The sequence below is a fragment of the Otolemur garnettii genome, unplaced genomic scaffold (genome assembly GCF_000181295.1).
Source record: "Otolemur garnettii isolate 467f Iridium unplaced genomic scaffold, OtoGar3 scaffold00001, whole genome shotgun sequence".
Classification (NCBI taxonomy): domain Eukaryota; kingdom Metazoa; phylum Chordata; class Mammalia; order Primates; family Galagidae; genus Otolemur; species Otolemur garnettii.
The window spans coordinates 60,048,369-60,055,445 of record NW_003852396.1 but is presented as its reverse complement, the minus strand read 5'-3'; the positions used below and the strand labels follow the sequence as shown (position 1 = coordinate 60,055,445).

Here is a 7,077-nt window from a genome sequence, read left to right as displayed (position 1 = left end):
TGCCACCGAACTCTACCCAGGGGGACAGCTTGAGGCTCTGTCTCAAAAAAAAAAAAAAAAAAAAACTTGAATTATGTACTCTAAATGAATGAATTGTATGGTGTGTGACTCATGTCTCAAAGCCAGGACTGAAAAATGTTAAAAGTTAAATGCATAATACATTTACAGTATCTCTAGACTTTTAACCATTGTACATGTATTGCTATTCACAGAGAAAATTGGGTGGGGGAGTGAGACAGGTAGAGAAAAGAAAATAGAAAATTAAGTAATTGGTAATGTTCATGCCTTGAGAATTGTTCATCTTTTGTTTTACTAGTTGATATGGGGCCCCATTTTGCTCCCCATTAACATCCCTTGAAGCTAGGCATGGTTCACGCCTGTAATCCCTCTGGGAGGCTGAGGCAGGAGGATTGCCTGAGTTAGAGGGAGACCCTGCCTCTAAAAATAGCCAAGCACTGTGACAGGTGCCTGTAGTCCCAACTACTTGGGAGGCTGAGGCAAGAGATCGCTTGACCCAAGAGTTTGAGGTTGCTATGAGCTATGATGCCATCGTACTCTGAGGGTGACAAAGTGCAACTCTCAAGGAAAAAAAATTTTTCGCAAGAGAAAGGTGTGTGCAAAAATGGTACTGAAGGTGCTCACTGATGAACAAAAACAAAGAGTTGAAGTTGCTGTGAGCTATGATGCCGCGGGGGGGGGGGGGCAAAATGAGACTTCATCTCAAAAAAACAGAAAAACATCCCCTGAAGAATGGTATTGGGGGCCATAGGTGGTTATTCCAAAGGCAAAGGCTGGATTTTGATAGTTTCTTATAGTAATAAGTTGTTGGAATTTGTAAGCATGGGACAGCTGTTCTTTTGCCATTATAGATGGGCACTGGAAACTTGCCATCTGTTTTCTTAAGGTGACCTATTCCCTTGCTCTGGCTACAGATTCAGGAAGTAACAATACAGCTCCATTCCTTATGGAGGCCCTATATCTTTTTGTAGATACTGGGAAATGCCCTATAGCAGTATGGCAACCAAGCTGGAAACAAAAATACCTATACTCTCAGCCTTGACTTCTAACTGGTTGATAATGGTGATGATAAAAGGCTTTTTCTTTTTTTAAGAGATAAGATCTTGTTTTGTCACCCAGGCTGTAGTGCAGTGCATCATACATAGCTCTTTGTAATCTTGAACTTCTGGGCTCCCACATGGGTGTGATCTTAGATGACATTTGGGAATTAAATGCGGCCATAACTAGCAGGGCTCTTGAACATTTTGGTTAGTTTCCCCTTTTTTTGGAGACAGAGTCTCACTTTATCACCCTTGGTAGAGTACTGCGGCGTCACAGCTCACAGCAGCCTCCAACTCCTGGGCTTAGGCACTTCTCTTGCCTCAGCCTCCTAAGTAGTTGGGACTACAGGCGCCCACCACAACTCCTGGCTATTTTTTGGTTGAAGTTGTTATTGTTGTTTGGAAGGCCCGGGCTGGGTCTCATCCTTCAGCTCTAGTGTATGTGGCTGGCACCTTAGCGGCTTGAACTTACAGGCACTGGGCCTAGCTTCTATTGTTAATGCAGTTGATTGATGGTTTTCTGTATAGGTGGTTTTATGAACGTTTAATTACATCGTAGGCCAGAGAAAAATATTAACAGATGTAGCTCATTTTTGATGGTCCTCTGGATAATTGCAGATAGAATTTTAGGGGTTTCATGAAATTGGATGACAGAAGATAAAATTTTTACTAATCTCTAACTGAAAATTAGCATTTCCTTTTATCAGTAATATAAGCCTGAAACTGTGATGGTACTGTTAGCAGCAGCTGTGACTTTGCCATAAATATTCAAAATATTGTTTGCACTCATCACTGGAGTGGCTACTATAATTTTTTTAATGTATTAAGTATATATTACTATATACAACTTTAGAGCCCTGCTTGACATCAAGCAACTGTAATCCCAGCCCAAAAATTGGAGACCAGCAACATAGCAAAATGCTGTCTCTTTAGAAAAAAAAGTCCAAAACTTTGTTTTAAAAATATTTTGAAAATTATATATGTATATTAAATATATATATTTTTTTGAGATAAGAATTTTACTTTGTTCCTCTCAGTAGAGTACTATGGTGTCACAGCTCACAGCAACCTCAAAGTCTTGAGCTTAAGCAATTCTCTTCCCCAGCCTCCTGAGTAGCTGGGACTACAGGCGCCCGCCACAATGCCTGGCTAATTTTATTTTATTTTATTTTATTTTATTTATTTTGAGACAGAGCCTCAAGCTGTCACCCTGGGTAGAATGCTGTAGCATCACAGCTCACAGCAACCTCCTGGGCTCAAGCGATTCTCTTGCCTCCCCCTCACAAGTAGCTGGGACTACAGGTGTCTGCCACAATGCCTGGATTTTTTGGTTGCAGCCTTCATTATTGTTTGGCGGGGCCCAGCTAGATTCGAACCTGCCAGCTCAGGTGTGTGTGGCTGGCACCTTAGCTGCTTGAGCCATAGGTGCCAAGTCGCCTGGCTGATTTCACTCTCTGGCTCAGGCTTGTCTCAAACCTATGAGCTCAGGCAGTTTGCCTGCCTCAGTGTCCCAGAGTGCTGGTATTATAGGCGTGAGCCACTGCGCCTGGCCTCAAAAATTATATTTTTATATAATTGATTTTCTTTGAAATCCCACAGAATTTATTTTGTATATTTAAGAACATTATTCTGAGAAAAAGCTCATGGGCTCCACTAGACTACAGAAAGTTTCTGTGGCACCAAAACAGGAGCAACTAGAGAGCTATGGTTTTCAACTAGGGATGCTGCACTTTAAAGTCCTCTGGCTGGGGCTTGGTGCCTGTAGTTCAGTGAGTAGGGTGCCAGCCACATACACTGAAGCTGGCAGGTTCGAGCCCTGCCCAGGCTTGCTAACCAGTAATGACAACTGCAGCCAGCAAATAGCTGGGTGTTGCAAATGGGCGCCTTAGTCCCAGCTACTCAGGAGGCTGAGGCAAGAGTATTGCTCTTAAGCCCACAAGTTTGAAGTTGCCGTGAGCTGTGATGCCATGGTGACATAGTGAGACTGTCTCAAAAACGAAAAAACCCTCTGGCTGGGCATGGTGGCTCAGGCCTGTAATCCTAGCACTCTGGGAGGCTGAGGTGGGTAGATCCCTTGAGCTTGAGCTCAGGAGTTCTGAGACCAGCCTGAGTTGGAGCAAGACACCCTACCCCAGCTCTACTAAAAATAGAAAAAATTAGCCCGACGTTGTAGTCCAAGTTAGAGCTATTTGGGAGGCTGAGGGAGGAGAATCACTTGAATCCAGGAGTTTGAGGTGGTTGTGAACTAAGCCAATGCCAAGGCTCTCTAGCCTGGGGCAATAGTGACTTTATCTAGAAAAAAAAAAGTCTCCCAGAGGTGATTCTGACACTGCTGAATTTGAGAATCAGTGAAGGGATGATTTATTTAATAAGGAGAAATCTATATGTCTTTCTGTGATTATGCTTGGTCTAATGCTGGATTCTATCTTAGGAGTTTCTCTGGTTCCTTTACAGATTATATGGTATATGCTGTCTAATTTTTTAGGTAGGTTTTCAACAAATGGGTCCTAATCTAGAAGGACAGTGAACACCGTAAGGTAATTAATATAGCTCTCTAAATGCAAAATAGAGCTTTGGCAGGAGTGAAAAAATAATGGCAGTAAACCATAGCAGTAATTAGATTTCTCCATAGTCATATCTTTCTTTCAGAGGTCACAAATCACAAGTCTTAGTACCATGAAAGAAATGACCACCCATATTTATTAGTGACAAATTCAAGATATGATCAGATTTATTGTACACACTTGAGCTTCAGTGCTACTAAAAGGCCAAAAGAAATCTACTTGTCATATCTTGAAGGACTGTTTGTCCACCTCATCCTCTGGTGTCTTTCCAAAGCAAATCTTTTATTCAGAGCAGTTTTGGATTTTTGTTACTAAAACTGTTCAAGTATAATTGGATGTTTTTTAGTTTCTGTATCAATTTTGGTTTACTATTATCATTTTGTAATTGGTATCTCACAACTAAATTCTAGTTTACTTTAAATTTTTTAAGTTTATCTTTTTAAGAGGAAAACTATTTGAAAGAATTTATTTTGTTGTATGCCAAGAGCCGCTTCAACAATGTCTGGTATATAGTAGGCACTGAATGAATATTTCTCAAATGAACAGTAAAAACACACCAGAAGGGTATACAGCAGTGTTAAAGTAAGTGTATGTGTTGTGTGCCTGTCTCCCTGCTCACCCTTTTTTTTTTTAAACTATTACTATGGAGATTGTTCCATGTTGCTACCTGCTTGCCTTTGTTCTTCTTAGAGATTATAAATTCCATAATTGGTTCTTTTGTACATAGTTATTTAAATTATTGCCAGTCTAATAGTTGACCACCTTTCAGTATATATGTTTGTGTACATGTGCAGTAGTGCAAGTTGCTAAAAGTGAAATTTAGGATAAGACATTTGTATTAAATTTTGTGCATTACGGCCAATTGTCTCTGCCAACAATTGGAGAATGTCTGTTTCTACAGACTCTTGCTTATGCAATGTTAACTATAAAATGTTTGATCTCTTATCATATGGTTTACATTTGCATTTCTTTTGAGTTTTAAAAAGTTAATTCTTATTCTATAAACTCTTCATATACTTCATTTCTTTTTGAATCACTGGTCTTTTATTGACTGGCCTTTATGCTAATACTTTTAAGTACTCTGTCATTTGAAAGTTTGTCTTTTGACTTTGTCTTTTAACTTTTCTCATGCACAAATTTATTTATTTATTTTTAAATTTTTTTTTTGCATTTTTTGGCCAGGGCTGGGTTTGAACCCGCCACCTCCAACACATGGGGCCAGGGCCCTACTTCTCTGAGCCACAGGCAAATTTAAACTTTTTGTGTAAATTGTGTTTACTTTTTTAAAGCCTTCTCATGCAAAGATATATTTTACCGTATTTTCTCTAGTTCTTTCTTGTGTTTTTTTTTTTTTTTAAAAACATTTAAATCTTTGATCTATCTTAAAATTTATTTGAGTAGAAAGGGCACAAATTTAAACTTTTTATGTAAATTGAGTTTACTCTTTTAAAGTCTTCTCATGCAAAGATATATGTTACCGTATTTTCTCTAGTTCTTTCTTGTGTGTTTTTTTTTTTTAAAAAAAACATTTAAATCTTTGATCTATCTTAAAATTTATTTGAGTAGAAAGGGCAAGTAGGAATTTAACTTTATTTTTATAAAGTTGAGCTTATAGGTGACTGGTTATTCTGTCACCATTTACTGAATAAGCCAACATTCTGATATGAAATGCCACCTTTTTTGTTTGCACATTTTCTAATTACCATTCTTTCTAAATAGTCCTGGTCTAATGATTGGGTTGTCCCCAAACTAGTTTCATGTGGTGGGGAGCCAGTAGTCCTTTATAAACTTTTTCTAGTTTTAGTTCCTTGAGCAAGCTATTCATAAAGTTCTTAAAAGTTAGTGAACATATTGTGATTGAAATTAGTCTTAAAATTCTTTTTCCTTTCTAAATTATTCTAGTGGTGGTTCAAGCTCATTTATTTCAAAGAAATGAGTTTATTTCTCGTAAGTGATTTTTTTTTTTTTATCTAAACAGCTGACTTTAAATCTTTCTAAACTGGCATTTTGACAGAATTATTCCAGGAGATATTATTTCCACTTAAAGAGGAGGCAGGGAGGTGATGGCTGTGCTTTAATATTACCATTAGTAGATTTCAAGAAGTCTTAGAAGGCAAAACTTTGTTTAAATTAACATTTATCTCAGTTATTTGCAGTATACAGTAATATTCTGAACAATTTCAACAGTGGTAATTGTATTTATGCCTCAGGTGCTAGCTGCTATTTTAGGCATTTTTTTTTTTTTTAAGAGACAGAGTCTCACTTTGTTATCCTTGGTAGGGTGTCCTGGCATCACACAGCTCACAGCAACCTCCAGCTCTTGGGCTTAGGCAGTTCTCTTGCCTCAGCCTCCCTAGTGGCTGGGACTACAGGCGCCCACCGCAACGCCCAGCTATTTTTTGGTTGTTGTTGCAGTTTGGCCGAGGCTAGGTTTGAACCCCCCACCCTCTGTATGTGGGGCTGGTGCCCTACTCACTGAAACTACAGGCACCACCCTATTTTAGGCACTTTTTAAAAGATTAAATTTGTATAATAAAAATAAAACTACCTTATTAAAGGATTTAGGAAATACTGAATGAAAGAATGGGGAAAAAAATCACCTGTACTTCCACTACTGATCTCCTAAGCATGACTACTTTGGGAGTATTAGTATGTTTTTAAAATCTCCATTATTGGAGGTTATTTTTTAGTTTTTATTATGCTGTATATGCAGTTTGTGAGTCATGCTTTTAAAATTTTTTACATCAAAGTAAAATTTCCGTGTCATTTCATGCTTTTCTTTGTGGCTCAGGATGAATGTCTAGCAGCAGTGTTTCTCAGAGCTGGTCCGGGGACCTCAGGGGTTCCTGAAACTTTCAGAGGATTTGGAAGTTCAGACTGTGTCATAATTTAAGATATTATTTGCTTTTTTCACAGTCTCTCATGGGTGTACAGTGGAACTTTTCAGCTTCTGTGTGAAGTGTTACGGCAGCAGATTGAATGCTGAAGCTGATCAGAAAATCCAGTTGCCTTTTATTAAGTCATTCATTAAACAGTTTGTAAATATGTAAAACAAAGACATTCTTACTGAATTTTTAAAGTTATTTTTCATATAAAACATGTTAACGTGTAAAAATTGTTATTTGTAAATCAGTGAATATTAACATTTTTTTTCAATTTTATTTTCTAACATGGTATTGATAGCCAGGTATGGTGGCTCATGTCTTTAATTCTAGCACTCTTGGGAGGTCAACACAGGATTGCTTGAGCTCAGGAGTTCGAGACCAGACTAAGCAAGAGCAATATCCCTTCCCTACTAAAAATAGAAAAATTAGCTCAGCATTGTGGTGAGTGCCTGTAGTTCCCCTACTGAGGAGGCTGAGGCAGGAAGATCGCTTGAGCCTAGGAGTTTGAGGTTACTGTGAGCTAGGCTGACACCATGGCACTCTATCCTGGCCAACAGTGAGACAGTCTCA

The 7,077-nt window shown here is 38.4% G+C and overlaps 1 protein-coding gene across 1 annotated transcript in view; it reads left to right on the top strand.

Annotated features, from left to right (window-relative positions):
- The window catches only part of CSTF3 (cleavage stimulation factor subunit 3), an 85,735-nt gene that overhangs the window by 10,394 nt on the left and 68,264 nt on the right, over nucleotides 1-7,077 (top strand). The window lies entirely within an intron of this gene.